The sequence below is a fragment of the Heptranchias perlo genome, chromosome 43, assembly GCF_035084215.1.
Source record: "Heptranchias perlo isolate sHepPer1 chromosome 43, sHepPer1.hap1, whole genome shotgun sequence".
NCBI classification, from domain to species: Eukaryota; Metazoa; Chordata; class Chondrichthyes; order Hexanchiformes; family Hexanchidae; genus Heptranchias; species Heptranchias perlo.
Genome location: NC_090367.1, coordinates 5,370,361 through 5,384,340, shown reverse-complemented (window position 1 = coordinate 5,384,340; position 13,980 = coordinate 5,370,361).

Here is a 13,980-nt window from a genome sequence, read left to right as displayed (position 1 = left end):
TTTATTCAGGGTAAGGGTCACTCACTGTGTAACTGTACAGAGTCCCTGTTTATTCAGGGTAAGGGTCACTCACTGTGTAACTGTACAGAGTCCCTGTTTATTCAGGGTAAGGGTCACTCACTGTGTAACTGTACAGAGTCCCTGTTTATTCAGGGTAAGGGTCACTCACTGTGTAACTGTACAGAGTCACTGTTTATTCAGGGTAAGGGTCATTCACCGTGTAACTGTACAGAGTCCCTGTTTATTCAGGGTGAGGGTCACTCACTGTGTAACTGTACAGAGTCACTGTTTATTCAGGGTAAGGGTCACTCACTGTGTAACTGTACAGAGCCACTGTTTATTCAGGGTAAGGGTCACTCACTGTGTAACTGTACAGAGTCCCTGTTTATTCAGGGTAAGGGTCACTCACTGTGTAACTGTACAGAGTCACTGTTTATTCAGGGTAAGGATCACTCACTGTGTAACTGTACAGAGTCCCTGCTTATTCAGGGTAAGGGTCACTCACTGTGTAACTGTACAGAGTCACTCACTGTATAACTGTACAGAGTCCCTGTTTATTCAGGGTAAGGGTCACTCACTGTGTAACTGTACAGAGTCACTATTTATTCAGGGTAAGGGTCACTCACTGTGTAACTGTACAGAGTCACTGTTTATTCAGGGTGAGGGTCACTCACTGTGTAACTGTACAGAGTCACTGTTTATTCAGGGTAAGGGTCACTCACTGTGTAACTGTACAGAGTCACTGTTTATTCAGGGTGAGGGTCCCTCACTGTGTAACTGTACAGAGTCACTGTTTATTCAGGGTAAGGGTCACTCACTGTGTAACTGTACAGAGTCACTGATTATTCAGGGTAAGGGTCACTCACTGTGTAACTGTACAGAGTCACTGTTTATTCAGGGTAAGGGTCACTCACCGTGTAACTGTACAGAGTCCCTGTTTATTCACGGTAAGGATCACTCACTGTGTAACTGTACAGAGTCCCTGTTTATTCAGGGTAAGGGTCACTCATTGTGTAACTGTACAGAGTCACTGTTTATTCAGGGTGAGGGTCACTCACTGTGTAACTGTACAGAGTCCCTGTTTATTCAGGGTAAGGGTCACTCACTGTGTAACTGTACAGAGTCCCTGTTTATTCAGGGTAAGGGTCACTCACTGTGTAACTGTACAGAGTCACTGTATATTCAGGGTAAGGGTCACTCACTGTATAACTGTACAGAGTCCCTGTTTATTCAGGGTAAGGGTCACTCACTGTGTAACTGTACAGAGTCACTATTTATTCAGGGTAAGGATCACTCACTGTGTAACTGTACAGAGTCCCTGTTTATTCAGGGTAAGGGTCACTCACTGTGTAACTGTACAGAGTCACTGTTTATTCAGGGTGAGGGTCCCTCACTGTGTAACTGTACAGAGCCACTGTTTATTCAGGGTAAGGGTCGCTCACTGTATAACTGTACCAAGTCCCTGTTTATTTGGCAGGGTAAAGGTCACTCACGTTGTAACTGTAGAATGTTCCTGTTTATTCAGGGTAAGGGTCACTCACTGTGTAACTGTACAGAGTCCCTGTTTATTCAGGGTAAGGGTCACTCGCTGTGTAACTGTACAGAGTCCCTGTTTATTCAGGGTAAGGGTCACTCACTGTGTAACTGTACAGAGTCACTGTTTATTCAGGGTAAGGGTCATTCACCGTGTAACTGTACAGAGTCCCTGTTTATTCAGGGTGAGGGTCACTCACTGTGTAACTGTACAGAGCCACTGTTTATTCAGGGTAAGGGTCGCTCACTGTATAACTGTACCAAGTCCCTGTTTATTTGGCAGGGTAAAGGTCACTCACGTTGTAACTGTAGAATGTTCCTGTTTATTCAGGGTAAGGGTCACTCACTGTGTAACTGTACAGAGTCCCTGTTTATTCAGGGTAAGGGTCACTCACTGTGTAACTGTACAGAGTCCCTGTTTATTCAGGGTAAGGGTCACTCACTGTGTAACTGTACAGAGTCACTGTTTATTCAGGGTAAGGGTCATTCACCGTGTAACTGTACAGAGTCCCTGTTTATTCAGGGTGAGGGTCACTCACTGTGTAACTGTACAGAGTCACTGTTTATTCAGGGTAAGGGTCACTCACTGTGTAACTGTACAGAGCCACTGTTTATTCAGGGTAAGGGTCACTCACTGTGTAACTGTACAGAGTCCCTGTTTATTCAGGGTAAGGGTCACTCACTGTGTAACTGTACAGAGTCACTGTTTATTCAGGGTAAGGGTCACTCACTGTGTAACTGTACAGAGTCACTGTTTATTCAGGGTAAGGGTCACTCACTGTAACTGTACAGAGTCACTGTTTATTCAGGGTAAGGGTCACTCACTGTGTAACTGTACAGAGTCACTGTTTATTCAGGGTAAGGGTCACTCACTGTGTAACTGTACAGAGTCACTGTTTATTCAGGGTAAGGGTCACTCACTGTGTAACTGTACAGAGTCCCTGTTTATTCAGGGTGAGGGTCACTCACTGTGTAACTGTACAGAGTTCCTGATTATTCAGCAGGGTAAGGGTCACTCACTGTGTAATTATATGGAGTTTGTATTAACAATGAATAGTAAACCAGCCACTTAAAGCACTTAATGCAGGATTGAATGAAAGATTTCAGACAAGGCAAGATTTTCATTAGCTGGATTGTGTTTGGGCCGAGCTCCAATCAGTTTATTGATGGTTCTGATTTGGACACCTGCCATTGGTCACAGTGAAGCTTATTTCAGTATTAGCTGGGGAGCAGTCAGTATTAGCTGGGAAGCTTCAGTATCAGCTGGGGAGCAGACGGTATTAGCTGGGGAGCAGTCGGTATTAGCTGGGGAGCAGACAGTATTAGCTGGGGAGCAGACGGTATTAGCTGGGGAGCTTCAGTATTAGCTGGGGAGCAGACGGTATTAGCTGGGGAGCAGACGGTATTAGCTGGGGAGCAGACGGTATTAGCTGGGGAGCAGTCGGTATTAGCTGGGGAGCAGACGGTATTAGCTGGGGAGCTTCAGTATTAGCTTGGGAGCAGTCGGTATTAGCTGGGGAGCTTCAGTATTAGCTTGGGAGCAGTCGGTATTAGCTGGGGAGCAGTCGGTATTAGCTGGGGAGCAGTCGGTATTAGCTGGGGAGCAGTCGGTATTAGCTGGGCAGCAGTCGGTATTAGCTGGGCAGCAGTCGGTATTAGCTGGGCAGCAGTCGGTATTAGCTGGGCAGCAGTCGGTATTAGCTGGGCAGCAGTCGGTATTAGCTGGGCAGCAGTCGGTATTAGCTGGGCAGCAGTCGGTATTAGCTGGGCAGCAGTCGGTATTAGCTGGGCAGCTTCACTATTGAAGAAACATGAAGATCGAGATCAATGATCGCAAAGAGTGATTGTAAATCTCTTAAACATTCAGACCAGTGCTTATTCTAAAGATTCATATCCCCCGGTATGTGCGGAGTCATCTGATCTCTCTCTATGGAACAGAACGGATGCTAGACTGTTATCATGCAGATAGACCATCCCATCTGACCTCAAACAATACTGCGCTGCCAGTCTAGGGGGCATTACAATTGGCTTCAGTGCACCTTGGTTTAGGCAAGAGGGAAATCAGACAGCGTTCCCACTCCTGATTGCTGTCCAGTGACTCCTGTTGGAAAATCAGCCATGAACTAATTGAATGACGGATCAGGCTCGAGGGGTTGAATGGCCTACTCCTGTTCCTTTGTTCCTAATATGTGTGTGTTTGGATGTTGGTGAGCACAGTATCAGGCTTGGCTGTGATGCCCTCCCCGGTCCAATAGCCAACCATCATTCTCTCGCCCCACTTATGAAGAATGACCATTTGGTTGAGGTGTATGAGTGAAGCTGGACTCAATACCCCAAGAACAGTCAGCAACTTCAGGAGGAGGGGGGCAGGAAGTAAAAAAAAATATTACCCTGACCAGAGATATGTGTGGTGTCATTCCCTCAGGACCGCCTGCAAATACTGTCACGCTCACAGGGGACCCCCCCCCTGCAAATACTGGCACGCTCACAGGGGACCCCCCCCCTGCAAATACTGGCACGCTCACAGGGACCCCCTGCAAATACTGACACGCTCACAGGGACCCCCCCCCCCCCTGCAAATACTGGCACGCTCACAGGGGACCCCTCCCCTGCAAATACTGGCACGCTCACAGGGGACCCCCCCCCTCCAAATACTGGCATGCTCACAGGGACCCCCTGCAAATACTGACACGCTCACAGGGACCCCCCCCCCCCCTGCAAATACTGACACGCTCACAGGGGACCCCCCCCCTGCAAATACTGTCATGCTCACAGGGGACCCCCCCCCTGCAAATACTGGCACGCTCACAGGGGACCCCCCCCTGCAAATACTGACACGCTCACAGGGACCCCCCCCCCCCCCTGCAAATACTGACACGCTCACAGGGGACCCCCCCCCTGCAAATACTGGCACGCTCACAGGGGACCCCCCCCCTGCAAATACTGGCACGCTCACAGGGGACCCCCCCCCTGCAAATACTGACACGCTCACAGGGACCCCCCGCAAATACTGACACGCTCAGAGGGGACCCCCCCCCGCAAATACTGACACGCTCACAGGGACCCCCTGCAAATACTGACACGCTCAGAGGGACCCCCCCCCCCGCAAATACTGACACGCTCACAGGGACCCCCTGCAAATACTGACACGCTCAGAGGGACTCCCCCCCCGCAAATACTGACACGCTCAGAGGGACTCCCCCCCCGCAAATACTGACACGCTCACAGGGACCCCCCCCCCTGCAAATACTGACACGCTCACAGGGACCCCCCCCCCCCCGCAAATACTGACACGCTCACAGGGACCCCCTGCAAATACTGACACGCTCAGAGGGACCCCCCCCTGCAAATACTGACACGCTCACAGGGACCCCCCCCCCCTGCAAATACTGACACGCTCACAGGGACCCCCTGCAAATACTGACACGCTCAGAGGGGACCCCCCCCCGCAAATACTGACACGCTCACAGGGACCCCCCCCCCCCCTGCAAATACTGACACGCTCACAGGGGACCCCCCCCCTGCAAATACTGGCACGCTCACAGGGGACCCCCCCCCTGCAAATACTGGCACGCTCACAGGGACCCCCCGCAAATACTGACACGTTCAGAGGGGACCCCCCCCCGCAAATACTGACACGCTCACAGGGACCCCCTGCAAATACTGACACGCTCACAGGGACCCCCTGCAAATACTGACACGCTCAGAGGGACCCCCCCCCCGCAAATACTGACACGCTCACAGGGACCCCCTGCAAATACTGACACGCTCAGAGGGACTCCCCCCCCGCAAATACTGACACGCTCAGAGGGACTCCCCCCCCGCAAATACTGACACGCTCACAGGGACCCCCCCCCCTGCAAATACTGACACGCTCACAGGGACCCCCCCCCCTGCAAATACTGACACGCTCACAGGGACCCCCTGCAAATACTGACACGCTCAGAGGGACTCCCCCCCCGCAAATACTGACACGCTCACAGGGACCCCCCCCCCCCGCAAATACTGACACGCTCACAGGGACCCCCTGCAAATACTGACACGCTCAGAGGGACCCCCCCCTGCAAATACTGACACGCTCACAGGGACCCCCTGCAAATACTGACACGCTCAGAGGGACTCCCCCCCCCTGCAAATACTGACACGCTCACAGGGACCCCCCCCCCGCAAATACTGACACGCTCACAGGGACCCCCTGCAAATACTGACACGCTCAGAGGGGACCCCCCCCCGCAAATACTGACACGCTCACAGGGACCCCCTGCAAATACTGACACGCTCACAGGGACCCCCTGCAAATACTGACACGCTCACAGGGACCCCCCCCCCTGCAAATACTGACACGCTCACAGGGACCCCCCCCCCCGCAAATACTGACACACTCACAGGGACCCCCCCCCCTGCTAATACAGACACGCTCACAGGGACTCCCCCCCCCGCAAATACTGACACGCTCACAGGGACCCCCTGCAAATACTGACACGCTCACAGGGACCCCCCCCCCCCTGCAAATACTGACACGCTCACAGGGACCCCCCCCCCCTGCAAATACTGACACACTCACAGGGACCCCCCCCCCCTGCAAATACTGACACGCTCACAGGGACCCCCCGCAAATACTGACACGCTCACAGGGACCCCCCCCCCACAAATACTGACACGCTCACAGGGACCCCCCCCCCTGCAAATACTGACACGCTCACAGGGACTCCCCCCCCGCAAATACTGACACGCTCACAGGGACCCCCTGCAAATACTGACACGCTCACAGGGACCCCCCCCTGCAAATACTGACACGCTCACAGGGACCCCCCCCCCTGCAAATACTGACACGCTCACAGGGACCCCCCCCCTGCAAATACTGACACGCTCACAGGGACCCCCTGCAAATACTGACACGCTCACAGGGACCCCCTGCAAATACTGACACGCTCACAGGGACCCCCCCCTGCAAATACTGACACGCTCACAGGGACCCCCCCCCCCCTGCAAATACTGACACGCTCACAGGGACCCCCCCCCTGCAAATACTGACACGCTCACAGGGACCCCCCCCCCCCTGCAAATACTGACACGCTCACAGGGACCCCCCCCCCCGCAAATACTGACACACTCACAGGGACCCCCCCCCCCTGCAAATACTGACACGCTCACAGGGACCCCCCCCCTGCAAATACTGGCACGCTCACAGGGACTCACCCCCCGCAAATACTGACACGCTCACAGGGACCCCCCCCCCTGCAAATACTGACACGCTCACAGGGACTCACCCCCCGCAAATACTGTCACGCTCACAGGGACTCACCCCCCGCAAATACTGACACGCTCACAGGGACCCCCTGCAAATACTGACACGCTCACAGGGACCCCCTGCAAATACTGACACGCTCACAGGGACCCCCCCCTGCAAATACTGACACGCTCACAGGGACTCCCCCCTGCAAATACTGACACGCTCACAGGGACCCCCTGCAAATACTGACACGCTCACAGGGACCCCCCCCCCCCCTGCAAATACTGACACGCTCACAGGGACCCCCTGCAAATACTGACACGCTTGCAGGGATCTCCTGCAAATACTGAGACACCCCCAGGGACCCCCTGCAAATACGGACACGCTCACAGGGACCCCCTGCAAATACTGACATGCTCACAGGGACCCCCTGCAAATACTGTCACGCTCACAGGGACCCCCCCCCTGCAAATACTGACACGATCACAGGGACACCCTGCAAATACTGACATGCTCACAGGGACCCCCCCCCTGCAAATACTGACACGCTTACAGGGACTCCCCCCTGCAAATACTGTCACGCTCACAGGGACTCCCCCCTGCAAATACTAACACGCTTACAAGGACCCCCTGCAAATACTGACACGCTCACAGGGACCCCCCCCCTCGCAAATACTGACACGCTCACAGGGACCCCCTGCAAATACTGTCACGCTCACAGGGACTCCCCCCTGCAAATACTAACACGCTTACAGGGACCCCCTGCAAATACTGACACGCTCACAGGGACCCCCCCCCCTGCAAATACTGACACGCTTACAGGGACCCCCTGCAAATACTGTCACGCTCACAGGGACTCCCCCCTGCAAATACTAACACGCTTACAGGGACCCCCTGCAAATACTGACACGCTCACAGGGACCCCCCCCCTCGCAAATACTGACACGCTCACAGGGACCCCCTGCAAATACTGACACGCTCACAGGGATCTCCTGCAAATACTGAGACACCCCCAGGGACCCCCTGCAAATACGGACACGCTCACAGGGACCCCCTGCAAATACTGACACGCCCCCAGGGACTCCCTGCAAATACTGACACACTCACAGGGACCCCCTGCAAATACGGACACGCTCACAGGGACCCCCTGCAAATACGGACACCATCACAGGGACCCCCTGCAAATACTGACATGCTCACAGGGACCCCCTGCAAATACTGACACGCTCACAGGGACCCCCTGCAAATACGGACACGCTCACAGGGACCCCCTGCAAATACGGACACGCTCACAGGGACCCCCTGCAAATACTGACATGCTCACAGGGACCCCCTGCAAATACTGACATGCTTACAGGGATCTCCTGCAAATACTGACACACCCCCAGGGACTGGTGTGAATACTGACACACTCCCGGAGACTCCCCGTGAATACTGACACATTCCCAGGGAAAAGCTGCAAATACTGGCACATTCGCAGGAACCCCCTCTGGTACATCTGGCACTGCCCATTGCCTGCTCCCTGCCCCCTCTGGAACATCTGGCATTGCCTGCTCCCTGCCCCTCTCTGGAACATCTGGCATTGCCTGCTCCCTGCCCCTCTCTGGAACATCTGGCATTGCCTGCTCCCTGCCCCTCTCTGGAACATCTGGCATTGCCTGCTCCCTGCCCCTCTCTGGAACATCTGGCATTGCCTGCTCCCTGCCCCTCTCTGGAACATCTGGCATTGCCTGCTCCCTGCCCCTCTCTGGAACATCTGGCATTGCCTGCTCCCTGCCCCTCTCTGGAACATCTGGCATTGCCTGCTCCCTGCCCCTCTCTGGAACATCTGGCATTGCCTGCTCCCTGCCCCTCTCTGGAACATCTGGCATTGCCTGCTCCCTGCCCCTCTCTGGAACATCTGGCATTGCCTGCTCCCTGCCCCTCTCTGGATTATCTGGCATTGCCTGCTCCCTGGCCCTCTCTGGAATATCTGGCATTGCCTGCTCCCTGCCCCTCTCTGGAACATCTGGCATTGCCTGCTCCCTGCCCCTCTCTGGATTATCTGGCATTGCCTGCTCCCTGTCCCTCTCTGGAACATCTGGCATTGCCTGCTCCCTGCCCCTCTCTGCAACAATTCTGAAATTCCGCAACCTGTTGTAAATCTGGACAAGCCCCTTCTTTCTTCCGGTTCTCTCTCTCCAGGGGTGGGGGGGGAATTGTTTGTTTTTGCCCGTCTATTGGTCTGAGGCACATTCCCTCCTCCAGCCCCCGCCGGTCGGTTCAGTTTAAAGTTTGAGATTTTATTTTTTGTCTGTGCAAGTTGGATATTTTCACACGCTGGTCCGTTATCCGGAGGATTCAGCAGTGTGGGTGGGATTAAAGCAAACGATCGCTGGCGAACCCTGGGCAGTGCCTCGCTGGCTGTCTGGTCCTGTTCCTGCCCCTGTTTCTGCTCCTGCTCACTATCTCTGGACCTCTGTCTGCATGGGGTGAGATGAACAAGTCCAAGAGATTAGCTTTTCCCCGCCCGGGTTGTTACATATTTGCATCTCTGCAATGTTGCAATAAAATGTTTCCGTTTCCTGGACACTCGGTGAAAGTTACATTGTGTCAGTTTCACTCACTGATTCCCCAGATTCTCGCTCCCCCGGTGCTTGCAGTCCGCCTCTCTCTCCCTCTGATCCTGTTCCTCTTTCTCTTGCTCTCTCTTGGAATCTCCCTTCTTGTCTTTTTTTGTTTCTCACCGACTCGCCTCCTGGACCGGATAGCGCGCCGCCGCCACTCCCACTCAGCGCGGGTACGCGCACTGCGCAATGCACCGTCCGCCTTCCTCAATCAATCCGCTCACCCATCCCACCCGCAGCCCATTGAGAGCTCCCTGCTCCAACACCAGCTTCCAACACACCCCATACCCTCCCTCACTGAGCAAACACAGCTCAACACACCAATAATCATCCCTCAATGAACTGATACAGCCCCTTATCACAATACCTGCCCCTCAAACGCATCCATAACAACCCCTCACCCCATGTTATCAGCTCAGTAATACCATTCCCTCAGACCACTGAATAACCCCAGCATCAACCCTCCATTAGCACCCCTTAAACCCCAACGCAACCCTCTTGTACCGTTCCCTCAAAGTCAACCTGTAACACCACCAATCTCCACCCCAAAATTAATCCACCAATCCCCACCCCAACATTAATCCACCAATCCCCACCCCTACATTAATCCACCAATCCCCACCCCAACATTAATCCACCAATCCCCACCCCAACATTAATCCACCAATCCCCACCCCTACATTAACCCACCAATCCCCACCCCAACATTAATCCACCAATCCCCACCCCAACAATAATCCACCAATCCCCACCCCAACATTAATCCACCAATCCCCACCCCTACATTAATCCACCAATCCCCACCCCAACAATAATCCACCAATCCCCACCCCAACATTAATCCACCAATCCCCACCCCTACATTAATCCACCAATCCCCACCCCAACATTAATCCACCAATCCCCACCCCAACATTAACCCACCAATCCCCACCCCAACATTAATCCACCAATCCCCACCCCAACATTAATCCACCAATCCCCACCCCAACATTAATCCACCAATCCCCACCCCAACATTAATCCACCAATCTCCACCCCTACATTAATCCACCAATCCCCACCCCAACATTAATCCACCAATCCCCACCCCAACATTAATCCACCAATCTCCACCCCAAAATTAATCCACCAATCCCCACCCCAACATTAATCCACCAATCCCCACCCCAACATTAATCCACCAATCCCCACCCCAACATTAATCCACCAATCCCCACCCCAACATTAATCCACCAATCCCCACCCCTACATTAACCCACCAATCCCCACCCCAACATTAATCCACCAATCCCCACCCCAACAATAATCCACCAATCCCCACCCCAACATTAATCCACCAATCCCCACCCCTACATTAATCCACCAATCCCCACCCCAACAATAATCCACCAATCCCCACCCCAACATTAATCCACCAATCCCCACCCCTACATTAATCCACCAATCCCCACCCCAACATTAATCCACCAATCCCCACCCCAACATTAACCCACCAATCCCCACCCCAACATTAATCCACCAATCCCCACCCCAACATTAATCCACCAATCCCCACCCCAACATTAATCCACCAATCTCCACCCCAACATTAATCCACCAATCTCCACCCCTACATTAATCCACCAATCTCCACCCCTACATTAATCCACCAATCTCCACCCCAACATTAATCCACCAATCGCCACCCCAACATTAATCCACCAATCTCCACCCCTACATTAATCCACCAATCTCCACCCCTACATTAATCCACCAAACCCCACCTACATTAATCCACCAATCCCCACCTACATTAATCCACCAATCTCCACCCCGACACCTCCAGCCATTTCTATTTTTTCTCTCACTCTTCCTTTCCTGAGGCTGTTGATCCCTTCTTGGTTTATGTTTTTAAGGGCCCACTCGCCTACCAGTATCCTGTTGGAATGGCTATTAATGTGGGAGCCTTGACGAAGAATGCTGGTGAGCCTATCCAGCTGCAGGCACTGGAGTATATCTTACCTCACATTCAGCAGATTGATGTTTATATTTGCAAGTCTGCAACAGACTTATCTTGTCTCTGGGTTGTTTTTAAAACAAAAGGCATTTTTACCTGAACAGGTCGTTAGCCTGGCTCCGAAGCTCCTACCAGGAGGACCAGAGCACTGCCTTTCGTCTGCCTCCTAATGTCTCCTTCTTTGGCTCTATATAAATGCAAGTTGTTGTTATTATGAAACAAAAAGCAAAATACCGCAGATGCTGGAAATGTGAAGTAAAAACCGGAAAATGCTGGAAACACAGCAGGTCAGGCAGCCTCTGTGGGGAAATGGAGGTAGACTTAACGTTCCAGGTCGATGACCTTTCATCAGAACATTCTCCTGCTACGTTTACTATCCAGTTAACACACAGCAGTCGGAGTGAAGCTTACCCCAGCTCAATGGGGAAACACATAAGATTTTGAAAGGGGTTGATAGGGTAGATGCTGAGAGGCTGTTTCCTCTGGCTAGAAAGTCTAGAACTAAGAGTCACAGTCTCAGGATAAGGGGTCGGCCATTTAAGACTGAGATGAGGAGGAATTTCTTCACTCAGAGGGTTGTGAATCTTTGGAATTCTCTACGCCACAGGGCTGTGGATGCTGAGTCATTGAATATATTCAAGACTGAGATCGATAGAATTTTGGACTCTAGGGGAATCAAGGGATATGGGGATTGGGCGGGAAAGTGGAGTTGAGATCGAAGATCAGCCATGATCTGATTGAATGGCGGAGCAGGGTCGAGGGGCCGTATGGCCTACTCCTGCTCCTATTTCTTATGTTCTTATGTTCAATCAGTCTTTTTGTGGCGTGCCACTAGATTTTTCTCTGCATTTTCTGTCTGTCTATTTCCTGCACACGGGCACACACTGAACGAGAACAGAGACACTAAAATGCTTCCAGGGCTCTTTGATTTCCTACTCCTGCTGCATTTGCATTTATAGGAGAGAAAATTGTCTCCAGATTGTGGATGCATGTTCTCTGCCTGTAGAAGCACAGTCAACATTTAGTTTTAAATTGATCCCTCCCTCTTGTCCTGAAGATTCTACCACCGCCAGCAACCACCCCCCCCCCCACCACATCTTTACCTCACCCACTCTCCATGTGGGTGAACCTGAATGCTAAACGGCGATGGGCTATTCGACCATGGAAGGTGTCACAGCCGAGCCCAATCCTTGTCCACACTTGACCTCCAGACAAGTGCGTTTTCCAGCTGGAGTTACCAGGTAGCGGTCGGCAGTGAGAAACCTGGCTGCAGTCTCTCTCCTGCTTGGCCCAGTGGTGCTGAGGCCAACTGTAACGCCTCAGTAGGTTGCACTCTCCCCTCTGAGTCGGAAGGTCATGGATTCGAGTCACGCTCCAGAGACTTGAGCACACATTCGAGGCCGACACCCCCAGTGCAGTACTGAGGGAGTGCTGCACTGTCGGAGGTGCCACCTTTCAGATGAGACATTAAACCGAGGCCCCATCTGCCCTCTCAGGTGGGCGTAAAAGATCCCAAGGTCACTATTCGAAGGACAGCAGGGGAGTTCTCTGCGGTGCCCTGGGCCAATATTTATCACTCAGCCAACATCACTAAAAAAACAGATTATCTGGTCATTTATCATATTGCTGTTTGTGGGATCTTGCTGTACGCAAATTGGCTGCCATGTTTCCTACATTACAACAGTGATTTCATTTCAAAAGTACTTCATTGGCTGTAAAGCGCTTTGGGACATCCTGCGGTCATGAAAGGTGCTATATAAATGCAAGTTCTTTCTTTATTATGTAGGAAACTTGGCAGCCAATTTGCGCACAGCAAGATCTGACACCAAATCTCTCTGAACACTGACATTTAATAGTTTCTCACCATTTAAAAAATATTCTGTTTTTCTATTCGTCCTACCAAAATGAATAACTTCACATTTCCCCACATTATACTCCATCTGCCACCTTCTTGCCCACTCACTTAACCTGACTATATACCTTTGCAGACTCTTTGCCTTCTCCTCACAGCTTACTTTCCCACCTAGCTTTGTATAGTCAGCAAACTTGGATACATTACACTCGGTCCCTTCATCTAAGTCATTAATATAGATTGTAAATAGCTGAGGCCCAAGCACCGATCCTTGCAGCACCCCACTAGTTACAGCCTGCCAACCTGAAAATGATCCATTTATTCCTACTCTCTGTTTTCTGTCCGTTAACCAATCCTCTATCCATGCTAATATATTACCCCCAAATGCATGAGCCCTCACTCTGGGAAAAAGCGATGGTCTCTTTCATTCCAGGCATTTGCTGGGAGCAGGATTTCAGGATTTAAAATGAATGCCCTCCAGGCGCAGCTGTTGTGAGACTGCCTCAGTCACGTGGTCTCAGTAACAAGTATTGATTCTCGGAGTCTGGAACCACAACCTCAGCAGGTCAGAGTGAAGCAGCTCCTGCTGCTGACTGGTCAAGGTCAGATACAGGAGGGATCAGTAACAAGTTCCCCTTCACTGGCGTCAGTCTCAGTCCCAATTAAACCTTCATTGTGAATGCAGCTAGCAATAATTCCCCCCTCCCCCACACACACACACATACATACATAAACACAGACACACACACACACAAAA